This window comes from Cryptomeria japonica, chromosome 3 (genome assembly GCF_030272615.1).
Source record: "Cryptomeria japonica chromosome 3, Sugi_1.0, whole genome shotgun sequence".
In the NCBI taxonomy this organism is placed as follows: domain Eukaryota; kingdom Viridiplantae; phylum Streptophyta; class Pinopsida; order Cupressales; family Cupressaceae; genus Cryptomeria; species Cryptomeria japonica.
In genome coordinates, this window is record NC_081407.1 from 780071953 (window position 1) to 780097563 (window position 25611).

A 25611-nucleotide genomic window follows, 5' to 3' on the forward strand; every position below is an offset into this window, starting at 1 on the left:
GAGATAAGCAGACCTAATATGCAAATTATAGGTTAAGGGTTTATGTATGTAGCAAAGCTTAAACCTGTACTGGATCTGGCATAACAAATGCTAATCTAAAGCAGTACAAGACATTGGATTAATATAATCCATTTTTGTAAGTCAGTGTGACTTCTGTTGTAATTGAGCAGTGAGCTCTAGGCACTTGGCCTTCTTGCATGTGCAGGCCGCTATTGTAAGAGTAATATTCCCTTATTGGCTAGTAAGCAAATATTATGGGTCACAAATCCCACCAAGGTTTTTCCCACACTGGGTGTCCTTGTTAAAATACTATGTTATGGTGTGCTTCTCATGTGGTTGTTGTTATTCTTGTTTACTACATTATTTCTCGTTTACTGGTACACAGTTTTAATATGCTTTTCATGTTTTAAGTAAAGTAAATTTATTAACCGGTTAGATACTGATTCACCCCCCCCCTCTCAGTATCTTTGGGAATCCTAACGATTGGTATCAGAGCTTGGTCCCCTATTTTCAGAAGCCTAACAACTTGAGGAAGATCTTGTCACTAGTAGAGACGGAAAACTTGAGAAAACAATTGGAAACAACTCTTTTGGACTATGATGTAGAAAAGGTGAAGAATATCAAACTTGAAGATGATCTAAAGGTTGCTCAAGATATCATTCAAGCACTTCAAGAAAATCTTACCATTGCAAGAAATAAGAGAAGAGAACTTTGTGAAAAGATGCAAAATGAGAATGATGAAAAGGAAACTCTTAATGATTTGGTAAACAAGCTAAGACAAGAGATCAGTACAACACATAATGAGATGCAAGATATGACTATGAGACTTTTTAAAGAAATTGAAGATAGAAAGAAGAATGAAGAAGACTTGGTTAGAAGACTAAATGATGCTGGAAATGAAAACACAAGATTCAGTCATGAAAATGATATGTTGAAGACAGGTCTAATGTACACACAAAATGATAGAACTGAACTCATAAGATAGAAAGGAATCTTGGAGAGTGAACTGACTACTGCAAATCATCACAAGGAGAAATTCAAGAAAAGTTCAGAAGAACTTGGTGACATGCTGAAAAATTAGAAACCTAATGGTGATACAAATGGCCTTGGCTTTGAAGTTGGTGAAAGCTCCGGTACTGCAAACAATCATGATCATAGCAAACCGGTAAGACAACCTACTACTTACAAGTTTAATCTTAAATTCTTTAACTATAACAAGTATGGTCATAGAGTAAATCAGTGTAGATCTAGATATCATCAGTACACTAATACACCCACCGGTCAATATTCTAAATGCGAAAAAAGTTGGTCATAATTTAGAAAATTATAGAATGAATGTGAGATGTTATGTTTGTGGGAGATTTGGGCACTTATCTAATCAATACAGAACACATACCAGCATAGGATATGAGAAAGCTATTTAGAAGAACAATGTGACTTGTTATGCCTGTAACAAAATTGGACATATTGCAAAATTTTGTAGAAGTAAGGCATCACCGACAAATAACAAAGGTCCTAGTTTGAAAGGTTAAGAAAAAGTTAAAGAGGTAAAGTAAGAATTCTCAAAACAATGGATTAGAAAGTCAAATCAGAATGTTGATGTGATTACTCCTCCACCGGCAGAACAGAGTAACACTCCACCGCCAGGAGACTCTTCATCTAACTGAAGAAAAATCTTTTGGGGGTTTAGCAACAAAATGAAAAACATTCTATTATTCCCTCAGTTGATGGTGAGAAGTTGAAACTACTTCTATACTAGCAGATGAGTTAAGTTGTGACTTAACTGTAAAGCATTAAATATGGTAGTTGGCAAAAATAACATTATAAAGAAAGTGTTTTGGCTCCTTTTTCATTCACCAAGCATTCAAATCTTCGATAGCCTGAAAATTCCCGAGCGAAGGTACTCCAAGCAAAGAAGTGAAGCAATCCATCAAATCATTCATCCTTAAGGCAAATTGAGGTATTTATAGCTATGGCATCTTCATCCAATCCTGAATTTATTGCAAACCCTATTGTTGTTGAAGTTGTTAAGCGACCTAGACCTATTTTTTAGCTAGTTCCCTAAATTGCTAAGAAATATGATAACATAGGTGCATTCTCTCAAATCCCTAAACGAGTAGTATATGTTGAAGACCCTAGAATGTATATACATTGTCATATTGATGAACTAGGTGATGATGAAATTGAAAATATGTATAAGACTATAATTTGTGATGAATCTGGAAATGTCAAACCTGAACATAAGATAGTAGAAACCCTAGGTTTCACTGAAATTTTTAGTATCCCAGATTTTCCCAAGGATATCATAAGGATTGTGTTAAGTAGAGTACATGATGAAGTTTTTTGGTTAGATTCTATTTATAAAATCACAAAAGAAGTAGTAAAAGCTGTAACAGGGTTACCCTCCACCTGCAACAGACCTGACAAAACAAAGAAGGTCTCAAATGACTTAGTGACAAACCTAACCGGTGCAACATTTGATAAGAGATCTCTAAGGGTAAACGATGTGAAGGATACAAATATCAGATTTATCAGTATCATCTTAGGTTATAAGGCTAAACATGCAAATAGGTTAAACTCAATTTCTAGCCTATGTATTAAGAGTGCCTATGATATGATAAATGATAATGCAAGAATAGACATGTGTGAATGGCTCAAAGATGAGTTAATAGACAATTTGGGTAAGATCAAAAGAGACAAAAAGGGGACATTCAAATTTTGAAACTTACTTGTTTGTCTGATGCTATACATAACCAAACAAGTACCCGGTATTGGTGCTAGAGATTTTGGATTTGATATACCAGTAGGAAAACAACTATCAGAACTATTGAACAATATGGGAGAGAACAGGGAGAAAAACATAAATGAGCATTTTCAAGCATTAAAGGCTCGAATGAAGACCAAAGTAAGACTATCACAAGCTATTGTGGATAAGTATCAAAAGGAAATCTATTTTGTGATCAAGAAAGATGCAATTTGGATGGAGGCAGTTATCCATAGAACCATCTGGGTAATTGAAATCAGCTATGAGATAGATGATAACATCATAGAAACTTACGCAAAAGCCCTCCTTGAAGCTCCTAAGGAACTCGAAGAGAAAGTATTTGGTAGTGCAGAAACAATTGAGAGCACTATAAAATTAAGGAAAAGAGTTAAGAAGGTAGAAGAAACCATTAGAAAAGGAACCTGATAGGAAAAGGCAATCAAGGAAGATGTACTAAAACAAACTAGTATAATTGAAAGTGAGTTGGAAGCACTTCAACCAAAAAATCACCTTTCACCGGTTGGAACTTCTTCAAAAAGTGACATACCTATTGTATTCAAGAGAGTTGAGAGGAAAAGAAAACCTTCATCGGCACCTTCTCCTACACCAAAAAGGACAAGACAGAAGCAATAGGCAGTAAGGCCTCCGACAAAGAAGATGACTCCTAAGAAGAAGGTGAAACAAACTATTGCCCCCATTGACAAACTTCTTAGCAAAATTACAGAGGATGGTAAGCTGAAGAACATCAATAAAATGTACAATACACTATTAGCTGATGATAAGGAAAGCATAGAGAACAATGTAATTCTACACTTAGATATATACAAGAAATTTTTAATGCAAATTGTTGATGAAATTCCAAATGACTTGTATAAGAGATTAGAAGCTAGAAGATTATCTATTGTTGAACCAGATAGATAGATGAAGATTGAAAAATTACTGGCAGTGCATCTAGTTAACTCACCTGATGAAATAGACAAATTAATCAGTGAGGCCAACTAGACAGTATTCTCTACTGCTCACTGGCATGTAGCACTAATGGCTAGCAGAGTAACTAAAGTTTCTGAGGAAACTACTGATGGATGGGATATTTTCTTTGTGGAGAAAGAAAAAGAGGAAGAATTACTCAGACCTAAAACTATCAAAGTATATCAAAAGGATAGAGACAAGGGTAAAGGCAAGGTAGGTGTACCACCAAGTTTAAAAATAACTAATAATATGCCCCCACCTCCTTTAGATACTCCACCAATAGACACTACTGCAAATCAACAAACCACTGAGAGTATGGAGACTTCGGTAGAAGATACAAACCCTGAATCAAAATTTTTATCTACAGTAAATGTAGATACTCAGGAAGTTAATGACGTGGTTGATAGAGAGACCACTGAGGATAAGGAGAAAGATGTGACCACTGAGTCACCGACTACAGAAGTTGAGTTAAACATTATAGAGGATACCACTGAGAAATCGGTAGATATAACAAACAAACCATCTAAATAATCGACTGAGGAAAGTTTAGTGGCACAAACTAAGGAACGGGCAGCTGAAAGCTCAGAGAAACCGTCTGAGACATAATTGGAGAAACCCAAACCAGTACAAGTTGAAGCACAGGTACAGATAGAGACAATGCCACTCGGACAAACTAAAAAGCCTAAACCTTTGTTTGTGGAAATGCAAACATAGACAAACCTACCAGAGGTCGAACAAAGCAAGGAAATAACTGTAACCGGTAGCATCGCTATTGCAAAAATTGTTGGACAAACATCTGGTATAGCTATGATAGAGTTCAGACCTACTAATGTAACCAAGGTCTTATTAGATTCAATAAAGAAGATCACAAAATGCAATGCACACGCCTATAAGGATATTGTTGATACTATACCAATTCTTAAATTGATAGCACCAAAGTGCAGTGTTGAGAATAAAGATTTTTTAGGTCAACTAGACACATTGTCTAAGTTTATCATCGACAAACTAGTAACTATTGATCAAATAAATGAGGATACATTTAAGGAAAGAATGATAAAAGAAAAAGAGAAATTATTTGAGGATATTGTAAAGAAAAACAAGGAAGAAATGGATACCCTTTTAAAAGAACTTGGAGAAATAATCTATGACTTCAGGAAACTGTATAGGGATACTTGCAAAACAAATGTCTTAACAGAGGATCTTGACAAGGAGATCAACAAAGCTCAAGAGAAGATAAATAATATTGCTGACAATTTGATTGGAACATTAGATTCATTTTTGGAATTAGAACAGAAAATTGCAGAGCAAGAAGAGAAAATCAAGAAATCGGAGAAAGACAAACAGGGAATAAAGGATAAGGCAAAGGACTTAAAATGCAGACTTAGTCCAAGACTAGATTATCTTATTTCTTTGAGAAAAGAAATATCTGAAGATCTAGTTCCCGGATTGAAGACACCGGAAGAGAAAATGCACATACTCACTGGTACAGTGCAGAGAACACAAGAGGCCATAAAAGATTGCAAAACATTCAACAATGGCATAAATTTAGTTTTGACAGATATCTTTCAAATTGTAACCCACTAGTTACAAGAATCCAAGCAAGACTCCACTAACAACAAATGACAACCTTTGTCATTGATGTCAAAGGGGGAGTAGTGGGATGAGAAAAAAATGGTCAAAAGGAAGGGACTTCATCTGCTTAGGGGGAGCATACAATTTTGAGCATACAGTTTTGGTAAGACAATTTTGGCAGACTATTTTTGGATATCATTTTGAAAACCTTTTTGATTTTTCTCATGAGTGTTGCCATCAATGCCAAAGGGGGAGAATGTTAGCAAATGCACACTCAAATGAGAAATTGTAGGTGATTGAAGGTTTTTTCATTGATAGTAGCCTTGCAATCATATGATACTGGTAAGACAAAGAACCAGCACCAGCACCCACAAACAAACCCTACATCGGCACACATGACACCGATAGTGAAAGGAAGGACACCGACACCTTGGCCGACCTCAATTTTGTTTGAAATGTATTTTGTAATTAATTGTAAAATCATTGTAATCCAACATAGCAAGTTGTAACATGACTCATATATGTATGAGATCATTTTGTAATAGGAAACATATAGGATGCGAGATAAGAAGACCTAATATGCAAATTATAGGTTAATGGTTTATGTATGTAGCAGAGCTTAAACCGGTACACAGTTTTAATATGCTTTTCATGTTTTAGGTCAAATAAATTTATTAACCAGTTAGATACTAATTCACCCCCCCTATCAATATCTTTGGGAATCCTAACAAGCATCTCCTATGCCTGAGTACAGTTCTGGTTAAGCTCAATACTGAGGGACTAAATCCTCTTACAAACCCAATTTGATCTCCATTGGTCGACCAACTCCTCTATCTGAATGATATTACAATATTCACACACTACATTCCTTGACCATGACCTCTTACAATAACCATGATGATCTATAATGGGATCTTACATCTTATTTATACAAACCCTCGACCATAAACAATCTAGTCGGCTACCAGACAATAAACCAATTACATTATTACAAACCATGTCGACCTTAGACCAAAACAAATAATATCCAAGACATCCTAAAAATACAACAATAATTCTTGTCATGTTACATTAATGTTGGTCCATAACCTAGATTAACCGGGACCAAGAATATGTCCACATGCTTCAGCAATGATCTCCAAAGGTGAAGTCTCAAACAATATTACCAATAGCGTCCTAAAAATCCATCAGAAGCTACACCAACACCAATTATGCAATGCATCAGAGATCATCACCAAAATATTTGCCGGTGAAACCCTCACTGAAACCAGAACCTAATCTTTTGTGTCAGCAAGATAGCATCTAATCACCAGATCGAAACCAATTGACCAAATATGAGTCTAGGCATTATGAACAAGCCAATTCTATCATAAGATTATACTGAAGTTAACTAAATCATGCCAGATCCAAGTTAACCAAAACCACTCAACCTACCGGGACCAGAAGGGTGCTGGTAAAGCATCCAAACATCTAGTGTTGACATCAATGCAACACATAATCAATTCCACCAAATGGCCAACAAACTACCTACGGATCCATTACTCCAAAGGAGTTGGATATGACACTTGAGGTTGCAAACAGGAAAATATTTCAAAGCAAGAACATGATAGTTAGTATTATGTTAGAAAGGGTTAATGATATAATCAGTGAGACCCACAAGACATGGGTTCAATTCTTTGCTGGAAACCCTGGTTTCTACACTTCACTGAAAGCTAAAACTGACACTAAAGACATCTTGGCTGAAGGGAAAGGTAAAGGTATAATGGGTACCTAATCTATGATTTTGAAAGATATTAAGATATTGGATATAGATCCTTTGATAGAATCTAATATATAGGACACAGAGGTGATACCGATAAATGTTGAGATACCGGCAGATTCAGAGAGTGTACAAGTTACAAATGTTGAGGACAATAGTCCTCCAGATCAAAATGTATAGGTTGAGGTCATAGTTCATAGGGAGGAACCGACAGTAACTAAAACTACACCAAGTGGTGAAGCCATTGGTGAAAAAGAGGAAGCTATTAAAGTTAATAAACCATCAAAGAAGAAGGGAGAGGAATCTGGTAGGGAACCAGTAGCGAGCACATCATTGTTGATTGACACTATTTATGGTGAAAATGGATAACAATAATAATGATATTGAAAGGCTAAATGAATTCAACCACAAAACCCTAGCCTAACAACAACAAAGATCCACCATAACATATGAAGATTACCTAAGACAATGCAAATCAAATGAAATCACAAAGATTATACTATCACATGTCCAATAGGGTTTGGATCTCCATTCTTCCTATCTCCATTGATCTTGCTTGATATATTTGCTCTCAGATTTTATGTGCACAAGAGCTCAACAAAGAACGGAATGTGATTGCAAGTAGGATCACCTATGTTGAAAAGCGTAGTGTAGTCAAGTAGTCAATGGGGGGGGGAATGCATAATGAGGATACATAGATTAATTAGGGTTGATAATGAAGGAAGCATCTCCTTATATAGAAGACACTATATGAAATGGAGGGATAAGATTGAGAGGTGTAAAAGGAGGTCGGCTATGATTAGAGGGTAGGTAAAAGAAATAATAAAATAATGAAAGGGGTAGGTAGTGTATGAATTAAGAGATGAATGACATGTGTCATGGGAAGAAAAGGCTAATGAATTAATTAAATAAATAAAGATTTATTTAATTAATAGGAGTGAGATCAATTAAATAAATAAGATATTTATTTAATTTAGGAAAAGGATAATTTAAATAAATAAATGTATTTATTTAAATGAGAAATAAGGCTAGAAGAGGATAAATGAATTAATTAAATAAATAAAGATTTATTTAATTAATAGAAGAATTAAGCTTAGATAATTAGACTGGACAATTTTGGGTGTCTACATTTTGCCCCTCTTTGAGATAATGCGGCTTGTCGCGTTGTTTCAAAGAAGATAAGATGAATTGATACAGAGTTGCCCCAAGATGGGAATGATATGCTCCCTTGAGAGATTGGATGAAAATGTGTGAAAAGACCACAAACAATCTCTCAATAAGAAAGAAAGGCTAGAATGGACTAACCAGATAAAGTGACAAAGTCACGGGATAATGAAAACTGAAATAGGAGACTAGGGCTAGGGTAGTCTATAAGATAGACCACGAGGGGAAAACATCCTCATTGTCATCCACACATCCAAGAGATCAGAGTGCAGAGCGAAATAGAGCAGCAACAGTTAGCAACAATGGCAATGGCTCATAGTTTTGATCGTGTTCGCCGATTTCAGAGGCCAGCAGAGGTAGGAGAGTCGGTAAGTACCAAAAAACCTCCTTGTACTTTGATGCATTAATTGTTGTCATAAATGCATGTTAGGTAATGTAATAAATGTTCTTAGAATAGGGTCCAAAAAAATGTCAAAAATGTGTAGGCACATCTGCGTTGGTGCTAGGCACGTTTATGCGGTCTAAAAGAGCGTTTATGTCATGAAAGCACGTTTGTGTCCAAAAATGTGAATTTGTGTCTTCTAGGTCAAATCGATAGTTCTATGATGAAAATACGTTGTCGATTGGATAAGCTGCTGAGAGGATACACTCAAGCAGGTCCTCTAGGAAAGACTAGGATAACAAATAGGGCTAGGATTGACAATTCTATGATAGAACATACGTTGCCAATTAGGAAACTTCTCAAGAGGATTCACTCAAGTAGAGACCCTAGGATAGGATAGATCAAGGCACTTTGTGATGAACAGTGAGTACCAAGATATAGTACTTTTTGATGAATAGGGAGTACGAAAATATGAGCAGCACTTTGTGATGAACAGTGAGTGCAAATGTGAGCAACACTTTGTGATGAACAGGGAGTGCCAAACATGTAGTACTTTATGATGAACAGGGAGTACCACTAGGATAGAAGCAACACTTTGTGATGAACAGTGAGTGTCACTAGGATTGAGATGATTGATTTGTGTGACTGTAGGAGTATTTGCCTATGCTAGAGTCAGAGGAGAGATTCCCATCGACTTAGAGGTTGTGACCTGAGTTGACAGCTGAGGATCGAGCTGCGATTGAGGCTATGGGATTGAGACATATTCTATATGTGCCTAAGTTTTGGGCGAACATGGGATTGCTAACTGCACTGGCGGAGAGGTGGCACTCTGAGGCTTGCACTTTTCATTTACCAATGGGGGAGATGACAGTCACCCTGGAGGATGTATACAAGATTCTGTAGATACCGATCGATGGGGAGCTGATTCCTTAAGATCGAGTGTTCTAGGATCCGGGACTGGAGATGAGGGTGGGACATGTGGCATGGGATACCAGGACATGGACAGGATTAGCACTACCAAAAGTGTTGGTAGGAGTTATCAGTGGGTTCCTCTGTCCGGATAGGGCGACACGAGGGGTGGCTGTAGAGGACATAGGGGATAGGAGAGATGATCTTGGGGTAGGTCCTTCTAGGGCTCAGACTCCATCGAGGCTAGCTGGCTCTAAGGGAGGGAATTCATTATAGACGTAGAGGGCTCCCTATGTATCAGTATTGTACCATTTTTGTATGATGATGTAGACACCTATGGGTGATTGTAGCCATATGATTTTGATATCATTGTATCATGACACTTTATATATATATATGAGATGATTCATCTTTGTGGCAGCTATATGCATGTGTACCTATGTGATGAGATGTTCTTATGTGATGCTTATGATATGGATGCAAATATGTATATGATGCAATGCAATATATTTTTTTTGTTCTTTTATGTTTTATATGTGTATGCATGATGCAAATGTGAATGTATGTAATGCAGATGAATATGATAATGCAAATGTAAATTGTGCTAATAGGTGTTGTGTGCAGGATGTGATGCAGTTGTGATATCTATATGTATGTATGAAATGCTTATATGTGGTAATACAGGTACAACTACATGAAATGCAAATGTTTTTGGTGTGTCATTATACTCAGTCATGTGATAGCAGGCTACACGGATTCAAGAAGGATGATGGAAGTCAATCAAGAAAGGGGGATATAAGATAGAAGATGTGAAAGTGAAAGAGCTTCTTGTGCATTATCATCATTAAGCTTTATTATGGAAAAATAGGTTATGACAATCGAGGCATATGTTCGACCTAGAAAGTCATTGTACCTGTTTGCATGGATATAAGACAGTCACAAACAAGGAATGACCTAGTTCATACTAGACTCATAGTATCCTCATATCCTTGGACAAGTCATAGAATTACTAAAAGACAATCCACAGACAACAAATACAAATAGGTGACGATACCCCATCCTCGTCTTTCTAGTCAAAGACATCCTGGAGATAAAATCTCTAGTCAGAGACATCCTGGAAAACCTAAAAGATATGTCACCAAAAGATAAAATCAAAATAAAACAAAGACTTGACACCAACATCCACTGTAGTCCTCAAATTTAGTGTCTCTTGTCACTTGTATAAGTCTTATTTGATTGTGGTCACAATGTTTACTTTCACAAAAATGATAGATAGCACTGAACCATATGTTGTTTGAGTCTGTTGAAAGATTTGATTTGTTGAAAGTCCATTGTTGTTGCTGTGTCTCATCTGAAACTGACTGAATCCATGCAACTGATACTTTATTGTGGAGAAGATGAAACTTTATTGCATATTGGTAATGCAAATGTTACTTTATTGTGGATTGTGTGTGGATAGACTGAAGAAAACTGGAAGAAACTGTACTCCTCGAAACATGTGATGCTCTCAGTTCCACACCCATCACTAGACGTAGGTTTTGCCTTAGCCACAGATAGGATCTGATTTATTATGGATGGAAAAAGGGGCAAAAAGGAGTGTTTACTATGACTGGCTAACCAATCTTGGGTAGATCAATAACAAGCCATGATGGGAATGGGTAAGTTTATTATGGATGAATAGGTTGTGAGTGTGTGCAAAGTGAAAGGATGCAAGTGAATCCTAAAGGAGGGAGGAGCAATGTCTTTACACATGGCACTAGTAACCTAGTTTTCAGCATGGTACTTGCCCAGGGCGCCACCGAAGTGGTTTTCACCATTGGACGAAATGTTTTTTCTTTACTTTTTTCAATTTTTCAATTTTTTTGTGTCACAAGGTGCCTGTTTGTCAGGTTTTCACCAAGTAACGGTTTTTTTTATGTTTATGATTTTTTTGTATTTTTGAATTAGGATATTCTAAAGAGCTATAAGTAAAACCTGTGTAGGTGCATGTTGTTGATAGGATCCTCCAAAGGTTCACCCTCTGTGGTTGAGAGCTGATATGCACTAGATCCATATGCTATTGTGATGATGTAAGTACCAAGCTAGTTTGGTTTGAACTTGTCCTTCTTCTGTCTGTCTTGCTGATTTTTAGAATTTTCTCTGAGAACCAAGGCACCCACCTCAAATATGTGAGGCTTAACCTTATGATTGTAACTGCATTGTTTCTTGACTGAATGATGTGTAGCTCGAGTGACTGTCTTCCTTGATAAAGGAATTGAGATAAAATTACTAGTTTGTGGACTACGTAGGCCCATATGCATGTCACCTGAAGAAGTTTGGGCATCCCTAATAACAAAGTCCCTTGAGAAAGTTCCATTAAAGATCCATGATGTATCGCCAAAAGGAGATGGATGTGTGGAACAAGTGGATGAGTGATGAAGGCTTATGATTGTGAAAAGAAGTGAAAGTAGGATAGCATGATGGAGACTTAGGATCAACAAGTATGCTTTTTGACTTGAAATTGTATAATTTTTGCCCCCAGTTATTTTGATATTAGGGGAGATCAACTCTTGCTCTTTTTTCTTCATAGGAGTTTTATCCCTGACTTTGATTTTTGCAGAGTCCAATAGCTTTTGATTTTGATTTGGACTAAAGGATTTCTCTTTATTTTTGACTTTTATATTTTTCTTTTCATAGCTTGATTTGTGATCCTCGATTATTAAGGGCTTTTGTAATTCTTGTTGATCCAAGTCTGGAAGGGGAGTGGAAATGGAATGAGTGGATGAAATGGTAAGGCTATGTGATTTTTCAAGAGGGCTGGCAATATACTCAATAGATTCTTCACTGGAACCACTCTTAGGACTATTGATATCAAGAGTTGCTTGCACCACTAGAGGAGATTTGCATTCAGACTTAGTAGCCACAACACTAGGTGGTTCAAACCCAATTCCTTGATATTGCAAATTGTTTGTAGGTTGTTCCTGTCGATTGGATACCTTAGGAGATAGTGGGAGTTGATCAACATAAAAGATATACTCACCACATCCTAGGTCTTTAAACTTGAATTTTTCTTTGAGCTCTGTTTGTTTTGATGCTGAAGGTTTCAAGGATGGAGTTGCTTCTCTATTAACTAGAATTGTTATTTCTGATCTAGGTCGCAGATTGTTGCAATATATGAATGGATTTGGGTTAGCTTTGATGGTTACTTCAACTCCATTGTGTGGAAACTTGATACATCGATGATATGTAGATGGGACTGCACTCATCTCATGAATCCATGGATGTCCTAGCAATATGTTGTATGTGAGATCGAGGTCTAGGACATGACAAACCACATCCTTTGTAACTGGTCCAACTCTAAGAGGCAAGGTGACCGTGCCTTTGGATGAATGCTCTTCATCATCATATTCCTTGATGGTAATTTTATTTGTAGAATTCATAACTTTATTTGAATATCCCAATTGTTTAATAGTGCTCAATGTACAAATGTTTAGACCTACTCCTCCATCTATCAGGACTCGTTTTATTCGATGTTTGTGTAGGAAGGCTTCAATGTGTAAAGGTGCATTATGTGGCTGACTTACGGAGGCATCATCGACTTCTGTGAATGTAAGGGAGTGTGGAATGGAAAGGTATCCCACCATGGCTTGAAACTGGTCCATGTTCAGATTAGTAGGGACAGAAGTGTCTCTCAAGATTTTGTCAAGAATAGCTTTATGTACGGGGGATATACGTAAAAGCTCAAGGATGGAAATAAGTGTGGGTGTCTTCCCCAGCTGTTCTACAAGGTCATACTCAGGTTTGGCTGATGAGGAAGCTGTGTTTTTGGCTGGAGCACCTTGCAAAGTGAATTTACCTCAACGAGTTGTAACATTACATTCAGAGGTAGGTTCGGAAGAAGATCCAATGCCTTTTAGGACAATCTTGGGTCTTTGGGTAGAATTCTCAGACGTTTTGTCTTTGATGATAATGGTAAAGACATAATTGTCCATCAAGATGTGATTGATAGTTGAATCATAGTTATAAGATGCTTTGGTATAGTTGGTTTGGTCATTTGTGGCTTTAGCTTTTCCCTTGTCATGTTTTGGGAATGGTTCCTTAAACATTTCATGTTCTTGATTGGAGGAATGTCCTTCAATCTGAATGTCACCTCTATCAATGAGATCTTGTATGATGTTCTTCAATTGATGGAAATTTCCTATTTTATGTCCCTTGCTTTTATGAAATTCATAATACTCGTCATCATTCCACCAATTTGGTTTTACCTTTGGTTCATATGGAGGAAAATCTGGAATAGTGATTACCTTGTTTGCCACTAGCTTTTTGAAAACTGACTCAAGTGGTTCTCCCAATGGAGTGTACTTCCTTCGTGATTTATAAGTTGTTTGAGTATTCACTTGATTTGATCTAGAAAAAATGAATTTGGGTCACACTGTATTGGCATCAACAACACCATCATTGATTGTGTTCTTGCTTTTATTCCAAAATCTTGGCTTGTCTTTTCCTTTAAAGTCATCTTTGTTTTCCTTGAATATCTTAATGACTCCTTGTTCAATTAGGACCTTATCTATTGCTAAGCCTTTTTCAATGACGTCCTTGAAGGTGGACAAACAAGCTTTCCTTAAGTCATAACCAATCTCTTTGTTAACATTCTGGGTGAACATTTCTACCATTTGTTTTTGTGGAATTTCACAAGAGCATCTGCTGGCTAGATTCCTCCATCTTTGTAAAAATGATGCGAAAGACTCTCCCTCTTTTTGCTTGGTGTTGCACAAAGTAGTGACTGATATGTCTGTCTCTATATTGTAGGAGAAATGTTGAATAAATGCCTCTGCTAAGTCACCCGATGACTTAATTCCAGGTGGAAGTTGGGAGAACCATTCCATAGCTTGATCGCCTAGGCTTTGTGGGAATAATCTCATCAAATATGTCTCTTCTGCCACTATCTCAATGCAAGCTATGAAAAACTGTCTTATGTGTGCCTTAGGATCCCCTTTTCCTCTATACTTATCAAACTCAGGTGTCACAAAGTATGTAGGAAAAGGAGGCATTGGAATGCTCTTGTCAAATGGATAAGGACATATGTCTCTCATTGTGTATGTTGGCTTCAGTGTATTTATGTCCTCCATTTTCTTTTGTACATCCCTGATTTGTTGCTCCAAATTGTTCTTAGGTGGAGATCGACTTCTTGGACCATACCCTATGCTTGAGGCACCAATTGGAGGAGGAGCATGTTGCATATATGGATGATATTGATCATACACATGTTCATATGTAGGAGGTCTATAATGATGTTGCGTATATGGACCACTTGGTATAGAGTCATGTTGAGGAACGACATATCTGCTTTGTCCATGTATACCATACTCTATAGGCATGTCATGTTCTAATGTGTTGCCCCCAAATTTTGAGCATGCCTTTGAATATCCAATTGCTTTGGTGGTTGATCCTTAGCATTGATATGTGATTGAGCATATTTCTTTGCATAAGACTTCCATAATGGTCTGTGAAGGTGAGTATCATATGCTTGACCATGTGTATGTGAGACCTCTGGTTTTTGAAACAAAGATGATGGTCTTCTATTGCCTCCACTATTAGGCCTCCTTTGATCCATGTTGGAGTGAGTTTGTTGCAAAGGTCGATTTTCCATTATTTGAGACATGTCAAAATCATGAGGTATCTTGGCTCCACTTTGTGCCATCATTTGTAAGAAGTATTGTCTATCCCTCCTCATTATTTCCTCAACCAATCGATTGAAATGGGGATCCATAATGGATTCTTCCACATCTGCTGAATGTACTGAAAAGTTGTCCATATCATCATTGTGTGTATCATTGTTGTTTGTAGTGTCCATGTTCTCAATATTTGGAATGTTTCTATAAGCATCCATGTCAGGTAATGTGTTATGATCAGAATTGAAAAAGACATCATTGCCATACTCATAGGCACTCATGTTTGCGGACTCTTGAGCCTCTTTAGCTTCTCTCCTAGATTTTTGGGAACGGGTTTCAACCATGAACTAGGTATTGACCAAGATGTGTGAGACTAGATGAAAATGGAAAAGAGTATGGAAGACCAAGAGTTGTATGGAATGTAAATGAATCTGAGGTGTACTTGCAATGTCCAAAGTGTAAGACCAAGTATGTATGTAGTAGAGTAGGTGTGACTTCCAAAGAGAGGATAGTTTCTCTTGATGAGGTAAGTTGACCTTGACTCTAAGTAAGACCAAATGAGACCCAAAGGTGATAGACCTTGATGAGGGACCACTTAGCAAAATGTTGCTGAATGTAGTGTGTTGACAAAGTATGATGAGGACAAGCAAGTGACCTTTTGACTCAAGTTTAGACAAATGTAAATTTAATGCAAGACGTAAAGCAATGATGGACTTTGTGAGACCCAAAGACAAGTTGAATGCTAGATGAAAACCTAGAGAAACAACCTAGGAAGCTCAAGAATTCTGAAACTGATTGCTCTTGTTTGCTGGACTATAAAATGTTTCCAATTTGTGAAGTTGTTGGTTGTGACCAAATCTGAATGTTTGACTGTTTTTCATGACAAGAGGACATAATGTTGATGAGGACTCAATGCTTGCAAGTGTTTAGACTCAAAATGACTCCAAGAAAAGTGTGTTGTTTGATGTAAAAAAAATTTGCATACACTTGAAGACACAAAAGACACAATGTTTTGCTGTTTGGTCTTGAATGTTTTGAATGTTTAAAATAAGTCAAGCACAATTCTTATGGCTGGCCAAGACAATAGTTGTTGACCCCACATGAGGTTTTACCCCCGAGGCTATGCTATTCAGAGCGGATACTTAGATGCTTGACCTCACTGGCTTCACCCTCGGCACTCAATTCTCAGGTTAGCCAAGCATCAGTCCCCATGAAAACTCCTTGTGGCAAACTTTGTATCTCTACTAAGAACCGTATGTGTGTGGGCCACTACCAGAGGTCCGACCTCCTGCCTCAACAACTAGAAGGATTTTGGCTTCTAAAACAAAAAGGTGCTAGTAAGGGCATCCGCTCATGTGGCCATACATGCGGCACTTTAAGTTCTATAAATACAGAAGGCTCCCAGCCGGTAGGGGTTATGCCCTACAACTGATCAAATAAATTTGATCAAACGGGTTTATGGGGAGACATAGTGTCGGTATGAACTAATCAGCACACGTTATCCATAGTTTTCACCATGAATACAGTTGTTTATAGTGGTTTGGAAGAGGTGGATTTTCCTCACTACCACTTGGGTCATTCTCTTCTCACTAGTAGTCCTAATGACCACACGGGAAGACAGGCCCTCTAAAGATTAAACAAAAAGAGCCTATTGCTCAAGACACAAAAGACAATGATTCAATTTTAGTGCACCAATTGAAGTGTTTGCTAGTCTATGAAAACAAGGCACACAATAAAAATCCAAAAACCCTTACCAAGGATCTACAACAAAGATTTATTAGTAGTTTGGATTGTTTGAAATAATCACCCCTTCTTGCAAGCACACAAGTTAGGTAAATTTTAGATCCAAAAGACTTTGTGAGATAGGGGCCTTCAATAGTGCATTTTGTTGACCAATTCAAAGATTTGATTCATCATAAAAAAAAGACCACTTGTAAAATTTCAAGAGATTTCCAGAAATGTAAGAAAATCCAAAAAATTTGCTAATTTGCTCCAAAAATTAATTTTTTATGAAAAATCATAAAAAATTCATATAAAGTGCAAAATCGATCCAAAAAATCTAAATTTTTTATTGGAGATTTCTGATGGTCTTCCAAACCTGCATAAAAACATTTCTACAACAAATCCAAGCATTTTGTGAGATATGAGTAAAATAATGTAAAACCCTAATTTTCAAAGATCTAATTTTTGAGGAATGATTTTGCATCAAATTTAAAATCACAAAGAATAGATCTTGTGTATAATTCTAAGAGATTTCCAAAAATGTAAGAAAATCTGAAAAATTCCCTAATTTGCTCTCAAAATTACTTTTTTATGAAAAATCATCAAAAATTCATATAAATTGAATGAGTCATCCAAAAAATATGAAATTTTTACTAAATCCTTCTGATACTTTTCCCAACTTGCAAAAAATATTTTATACCAAAATTCAAAGTTGTTTGTGAGATCTGATCAAAATAAGGAAAAACCCTAATTTTTAAAGATCCAATTTTTAGGGAAATATTTTGCATCAAAATTAAAATCACAAAAAACAGATCCTGTGTATAATTCTAAGTGATTTCCAAAAATGTAAGAAAATCCAAAAAATTCTCTCATTTGCTCTCAAAATTAATTTTTTATTTAAAATCATAAAAAATTCATAGAAAATGAAAATGTGCTCCAAAAATTCTGAATTTTGGATTGAGAGCTCCTGATACTTTCTTCAACCTGCAAAAAACATTTGGTACAAAATTTCCTAGCCGTTTGTAAGCTATGATCAAATCTCTCCAACAACAAAAAATTGGTGCAAAATTTCCAAGCCGTTTGTGAGATATGATCAAATCTCTCCAAGATCTTGATTTTGTGTCCAAAACCCTAGCTGCACAAGGTTATTCTCCAAATTGTTTTACAAAACAGCAATATAGGGTTAGAAAAATTTGCAAAATACACAGATCTAACAAAAATCCATGTCCCACCAGGCGTACCAAAATGTTTATGGTGAAAATGGATAACAACAATAATGATATTGAAAGGCTAAATGAATTCAACCACAAAACCCTAGCCTAACAACAACAAAGATCCACCATAACATATGAAGATTACCTAAGACAATGCAAATCAAATGAAATCACAAAGATTATACTATCACATGTCCAATAGGGTTTGGCTCTCCATTCTTCCTATCTCCATTGATCTTGCTTGATATATTTTCTCTCAGATTTTATGTGCACAAGAGCTCAACAAAGAATGGAATGTGGTTGCAAGTAGGATCATCTATGTTCAAAAGCATAGTGTAGTCAAGTAGTCAATGGGGGGGAATGCATAGTGAGGATGCATAGATTGATTAGGGTTGATAATGAAGGAAGCATCTCCTTATATAGAAGACACTATATGAAATGGAGGGATAAGATTGAGAGGTGTAAAAGGAGGTCGGCTATGATTAGAGGGTAGGTAAAAGAAATAATAAAATAATGAAAGGGGTAGGTAGTGTATGAATTAAGAGATGAATGACATGTGTCATGGGTAGAAAAGGCTAATGAATTAATTAAATAAATAAAGATTTATTTAATTAATAGAAGGAGTGAGATCAATTAAATAAATAAGATATTTATTTAATTTAGGAAAAGGATAATTTAAATAAATAAATGTATTTATTTAAATGAGAAATAAGGCTAGAAGAGGATAAATGAATTAATTAAATAAATAAAGATTTATTTAATTAATAGAAGAATTAAGCTTAGATAATTAAATAAATAAAATATTTATTTAATTAGACTGGACAATTTTGGGTGTCTACAGACACCTCATAAGTAGAGCATAAAATCTTAACCAAGATGAGTTCTACTGAGCTCATGATGATGGTTGCACATAAGATGATGAAGGAAGGATCTGTGGACAAAGGAATTATTGATCAGTCTATCCCTATTTTGCATAGACTTGTCCCAGTTTGCCATTTTTACAAAGGAGCAAGCCCATCTGGGAAGCTTAAAATAATCACAGAGCATATTTCTAAGGACTTTCAATCTTTACAGCAAATATCTAACCAGCATGCATTGGAGAGGTTTAGTCACGCTAAAAGAGAAACATTTGATCAGATGATTGAATTGGAGAAGAAGGAAATTATTGATAAGCTGAAGTTGATTGATAATGCCTTAAGAAAATGTACAAATATTTATAGAGTATGTTGTAACACAAGTTTACTTACTAAAGATTTAGATAAAAGAATGAAGGATACTTAGGAGAAGACTGTAGGTATAGTCAATTCTTTTGATGGTTTAATTTCCTTGACTACATCTATTGATGGTCAAATTTTGGTATTGGAAGCTCAAGTTTCAGCTATTGAAAGGGATAAAAACAAAATTATAAATAGAGATAGAGGACTTAGAGGATTGGTGAGTCCCCGGTTGGACTCAGTAAGTGTACATAAGGAGTGTATTGATATGGTTGGTAAGCAAACACTGACAAAAATTAAGGATAAAGAGTCATATGCTCAAATGCTTAATGGTCTTGTATCTATTTTCGACACATTCAAATCAGGTTGGGATACCTATCTAAAGATTTTGGAGAAATCCTATCTGGAAATTTTCAAATATATTCAGCTCCGGTAAGGTGTTTTGGGACACATTCTTTGTACAGACTTTCAGTCTTCATCCCGGGTTTTGGTATTTTTTTGGAATTGATGTCAAAGGGGGAGGTATAGGTGAAAAATATATTCTTGACATCGGGAGGTATGGATTATTTTGTACAAATCATGATCACATATGGATATTCAGCTCAGGGGGAGTAGTCTTAGGGTAAAACCGACATATTGAAACCATTATCATTTTCCACATGACTGTTGCCATCAATTCCAAAGGGGGAGATTGTTGGAAATTGACACTCATTTTATTCGTTTCAATATGTTGTCATTGATGGCAACACATTCTGGCTTTCATATTTTTGGTTTGGTTGTTATCGGTAGACACTTCACTGGCATTGACACCGATGGGTATCTTCACTAGTAGGAAGGATGTCTATGGGTACCGACATTGCAGAACAACATGAATTATATTCAGGATATTGATATAGGAGGACAACATCATTTGGGAGATTTAGAAATCAGTAATTGATTTTGATATTTATATGTATATATATGTAATTGAGCCAACATATATATTCATTTTGTAATTATCTATGTAAGCCGACATAAGGCATGAGGGATTCTAAGGGTATATAGGTCAGTTGATGAGATCATTTTGTGATATGTATGAGTAATGAGATATGTATGAGAGTGTTGAGAGATATAGGATATTGTAATGCAAATTTTATGTAAGAGGTTATTCCAGTAAGGGTTTAGAGTTTCAGAACCAGAACAGACAGAGCTTGAACCAGAACTCAATTAGGCATAGAAGATACATTTTATGAGTTTATTTTTATGTTTTCTTATTGAAAGTGACTGTAGTCATTGAGACTCTTTTGTGATGGGCAGTGTGCTTTAGGCTGTAAGCCTTCCTACAAGTGCAGGCCCTCATATTTTGTAATATCTCTTCATATGGCCAGTGGATTGATATTGTGGGTCACAAATCACACCGTGGTTTTTCATCTTTGAGCTTTTCCACATACAATTCTTTGTGTTATGGTATTAATTTATGTGATTGTCTTATTGATTGCTCTACTTATTTGATTTATAATATACTACTTTACCAATTGGTTAATGCATGTTTTAGTAAGGTTAAAATTGATCATTTCGGTAGAACACTGATTTATGCCCCACTCTCAATGTTCTTGGATTCCAATAGAAATATACATAAGCACTCATTGAGGATAGAGAATTAGCAGTTCATTTTCATTTAACTATTTCATATATCACATATTTCTCAAATCCAAATGCACTTCAATCGAAGATTTCATAAAATCTATAAAGTTACCACTACATTTCATCGTATTAACATATTTCATTTACTCAACTAATATCATCATTATCTATTTGGTTGCTAAGTCTAGTGCACTTCTTCGTGGTGTTCTCCCTTGCACACACTACTAGAGGTTTAAAGTGAACATGATAGAGACCACACTTAACACAAAACAATGGCTCACAATACTCAAGATTCAGAACAACCACTATCGACATCAATAACAAAAGAGAAAGTCCAAAAAGAAAGGATCATCAAATTCAACATTAAATCACAATTTTTTTTTGGTGAAATAAAAAAGAAATAAAGTGTGACAAGTGTCACCATAAAGAATAAAATAGATGAAAGAATAATTTAAAAATCCAAAAGTCAAATTAACTCCAATGACACTTTATTCAATCATCAATTAACTCAAGACAGTATAGCCAACTCATCCAAATCTACATCACGAGGCGGCCACTATCAGTCATACCAAAGGGAATAACCATTGCACAACCTCCAAGGGTACAATTCCTTGGATGTGTTAGAGAGTGCACACGAGACATTTTAATCCATAAATTTGTTTATATATCCATATTCCTTTATTATCTTCACTGCAATGCATTCTCTTATGAAATTCTAAGCAATTATTCTTAATGAAGGAGGTCATATACTAGGAAAAGATAAAGTGTCTCACACAATTTATTCAATTACACATCATAATCTATAGTAATTAATTCTTATACACATAATACCAACACTTCAGCTTCTATTCACAAAGAAATTAAGGTATTATTTCAACGTGACAGGTTAATCCTATAATCATAGCATTATTTAAGAGGATATACACAATTTCTCTTACTTTATAGCATAGTCATTTATATATTTCTAGCATCCAAAAATAAAGCATAAGAAATGAATAGACATGTCGCACACAACTATGATTTCTAGAAAGGATTAAGGAGAGAGCACAAATCATAGATCTCTAAAATTTTCCAAGGTTCCCATGTTCTTTATTTTTTTACAATTTTCAAAGGATAATTCAAGTCAAAGAGAACACTATATCACACCACACAGGACTAAAAGAAAGAACCTTAACCAGAGATTCCAGTGTTTGAAAGAAGGTCTATGATACCAGATGTAATGTCCACCAAAATACCTTAGAGAAACTAACCATCTAATATGCAAATAAAGATGATTTTTTTTAAAGCATCACTTAATGCAACATATTCAACTAATTTATCATATGCATTTATCCATTAACAAGATATACATGTTTTCATCATAAACATAAATAAAGAACTATACACAACCAAAAATAAACACAATGCTATAATTAATCTTCCCTTGGGGTACCTCGAGTGTTGGCAATTGAAACTCATCCAAGCTCATGGTGTTGTCATTGATGGAAACACACATAATTTTGGGTTGGTTACTTAATCGGTACTTGCCGGTATTCAAGGTTTAACATCCATCATTCAGGGAATCTAATATTCAAGGAAACAGGCAAACTAGGAACCAGTATTTGGAGGTCGACATAGGAGATTGTTATGGAGAAGGATAGAGTAGCAATGGTCATGAAGATTAATGTTTATAGTTTTGTCTAGGCCAACATGTAATCGCCTTGTAATATGATTGTAAACCGACATAAGGCATTTGTGTTTAAGTATGTAAAGGGTATATATGCCAGTCTGGTTAGGTCATTTTGGAGAGATAGGTGTGATAGGTTATGTGATATTATGTGAGCAAGATCTTGATTGATAGAATATGAATGTAATGATCTGTAGTAGGTCTTGATTAATTGTCAAGAGCATTGTATTGGTGTAAATAAATACTCATTATGGATATTATTACACTTTACTTAAGTTAACTTAGGATAATGCATCTCTTTGTAGTTTGGATTTGAGACACTTAGGAAAGTGTGCACATAGGGATAGAGCTTGTAGGAGAAATTCCACCTTTTGTGGTTTTGTTTTACTGTTACACTCCACATTCGGTGGGTCATCCACCTCTTGTGGAATATTATATTATTTCTCCTACCTACCCCTAGTATTTCTTACCTACCCTTGTTTCTTATTGAGCCACGTGTCATGATTGTGTGCTCATACATCCATATGGCCTTGCCTATATAAGCAGACCTATATTAATTGTATTGGTTAATCAAGTTGATTATTTGCATATTGATGAGAATACAGTTTGTTCTTGTCATTCTTTTGTCTCTATTTTATACTTTTCATTATGCCCTTGATCTTGGCAAAATCCCACATGGTACCAGAGCCATTGGGGCTTCATTGATTGGTTTTTGGAGACATTTTGGAAGGCTTCAATTTTTGGATTTGAGGAACAAGAATTTTTTGGAGGCATCTTGGAGCATTTTCGACCTCACTATTGCATCAGGGAGGTCGTTTCCATAAAAATCGAGTATAAACTCGACCATTTTTGGAGAAAATCAACTTTTGGGGGTGGAGGAATCTTTTGGCCAATTTGGGCGGTATGGTACAAAATTTTCGGATTTATTAAAAAAACAAAACAAATTATTTTTTTCTGAAAATTTTTTCCACTCTTTGAAAAAAAAAAAATTAAATAAAAATTCGGAAAATTTTTGTTCCAATAAAAAAGGAAAAAAAAAATTTGGTTTTTGGGGGTCTGAAGACCCCCCTTGCCCACTATACCTTTCTTGCAGGCTTTGTTAGACCCACAACTGCCTCGGTAGTCATGTCATGCAGCACCAGCTTAGGCCACTGGCGGCTCCCGTAGCTTCCTGCACAGGCTCCGACAGCCCCGAGACCACCAGCCATGGGCAGCTTCGGCCCTGATGGCCCCTACCTTCCGGCCCCACCAGCTATCGTCGTCAAAACCCTTGTGCCTTTGCTTCACCGCTGGCCCCTCTGTGCACTCTGCTGCCTAGACACCTTCGTGCGGCCCCTTGTCGCTCCCCACCGAGCACCTCCGTTGTCGCCCACGTTGCTGCTCGTAGCCCATGCTACTTCTGGCCCCTCTAGACCCCGCCACTTCTAGTGCCTCTCACCATGCCAGTTGTCGCCGCCAGACCTCTGCTCTGGTAGTCGCCACCGGCCCTCCGGCGGACCTCCAGCCGCCACCTTCTGGTTGCCGCCAACTGCTTTCTGGCCGCTGTCAAAATTTTCTAGCTACTGACTGTCTAATTTCTGATGACCTCCAAGAGAAGCCAGCTTGCCTGCCACATTAGTGCCCAATCAGCTTTTTTTTGGAAATTCACAAACCCATCTCGGTTGAGCTGTTTGGTTTTTTGGGCCAACTTTGGAGGCTCATAACTTGCTCAATTTTGCTCCTTTTTGGGTGCAATTTTTTTTTATTTGGGCTAATTTTTGGTGCTCTTCATAGTGGTGTGGTTATTTTCTGATTTGGGTTCACAAGTTTTTCAGAATTTTTGGATTCTCTCAGCTGTACCTATCTAATCCTCAATTCTGCAACTTCAAAGGCCTCGTTCGAGCTCATACGACCTCCTTTTTTGGTGCCTTTTTATTTTGGAAGTGCATTTTTTTTTGTCTACTTTCATAATATATGATCAGATTTCATAGATTTTGAGTGGAAATTGTACTTTTAGATATTGGTCTTATTTGGCCTATTTGGTACTTGTAAATTGCTTGGATCTTGGTTTAGATCTCTTGCACTATTAGTTTGAGTCTCTTTTGGCCTTATTGAGGTAGTTTTAAAATTGTAATCAGAAGTCCACTTTGCCATTTTTTGTAAGTGGACCATTGTACATGCACTAAGCATAAAGTGCCAAATCATCACTTTTGGGGGGGTTCTTTGATATAGTGAATTTGGGGGGGTGTTTTGTGTGATTGTGCCTCTCTTTCCTTGTGCTCTTTCATTTTTGTTGCAATGAGTCCTAGTAAATTTCCACCTTTAACTCCACATAATTATGCATCATGGAAAATTAAAGTATGGAGCAAATTAATGGAAAAAGGTCTCATGCATTACATAGATGGAACAATAGAAGCACCACTTGGTCCTAAGGTTGATCCTAATGCTCAGTTACAATGGCTCACTAAGAATTGCATGGCTCTTGGAACTTTACATAAGTATGTATCAGATGACCTCATTTTTCACATTGAGAAGTGTACAACAATCAAAGAGGCTTGGGATATGTTTCAGAAATTGTATGGTCAAGTTGATGAAATCAGAGGTTACAAGATTGACAATGAGCTCACCAACTTGGATCCCAAGAGTTTTGACAATCCAAGATTATGTCACCAGAGCAAATGATCTCTCACAAAGCTTAAGGATTGTGGAATTGACAAAAAGGATGCTCAGTTGATATTCAACTTCTTGGACAAGCTTGCACCAGAATATGCAGCATTTGTGTCTAGCTTCCAAACTCATCGTTTGACAGTGGGGAGTTCCTATGTTATCCCTTCATTTAATCCTTTCACAGAAATGTTGATATTGGAACAATCTAAGTTGTCGAACATGGGGCTTCTCAAGTCTTCAAAGTCCAAGGCTTTGGTGGCTAATCAAGGGAATCAAGGAGGTCAAGGAAAAGATTCCAACAAGAAGAAGAAGCACTCTAAGTCAAAGCCATAGCAAGAAAAAGGACAATCATCCTC